Source organism: Nematolebias whitei, chromosome 7, assembly GCF_014905685.2.
Source record: "Nematolebias whitei isolate Nwh7 chromosome 7, NemWhi1, whole genome shotgun sequence".
Taxonomy (NCBI): domain Eukaryota; kingdom Metazoa; phylum Chordata; class Actinopteri; order Cyprinodontiformes; family Rivulidae; genus Nematolebias; species Nematolebias whitei.
In genome coordinates, this window is record NC_056504.1 from 47,830,131 (window position 1) to 47,830,554 (window position 424).

General features: G+C 27.4%; 2 protein-coding genes across 2 annotated transcripts in view; one reads left to right on the forward strand and one right to left on the reverse strand.

The window, feature by feature from the left end:
* LOC119412013 (gastrula zinc finger protein XlCGF57.1-like) overlaps nt 1-424 on the forward strand; it is a 520,281-nt gene that overhangs the window by 47,225 nt on the left and 472,632 nt on the right. The gene's annotated exons all lie outside the window — the stretch shown is intronic.
* The window catches only part of LOC119412005 (filamin-B), a gene marked incomplete in the record, with an annotated part of 80,202 nt that overhangs the window by 3,435 nt on the left and 76,343 nt on the right, over nt 1-424 (reverse strand).

The following is a 424-nucleotide window of genomic DNA, read 5'->3' on the forward strand; positions in this document are numbered from 1 at the left end:
AAATGTTTTAGCTGTGCATTAATAAAATGTTTTAGCTGTGCATTAATAAAATGTTTTAGTTGAGAATTAAAATGTTTTAGCTGGGTATTAATAAAACGTTTCAGCTGGGTATTAATAAAATGTTTTATCTGGGTATTAAAACGTTTTAGCTGGGTACTAAAAGTATTTTAGCTGGGTATTAAAATATTTTATCTGGGTACTAATAAAATATTTTAGCTGGGTATTAATAAAATGTTTTAGCTGGGTATTTAATAAAACGTTTCAGCTGGGTATTAATAAAACGTTTTAGCTGGGTATTAATAAAACGTTTTGGCTGGGTATTAAAACGTTTTGGCTGGGTACTAAAAGTATTTTAGCTGGGTATTAAAATATTTTATCTGGGTATTAATAAAACGTTTTAGCTGGGTATTAATAAAACGTTTTA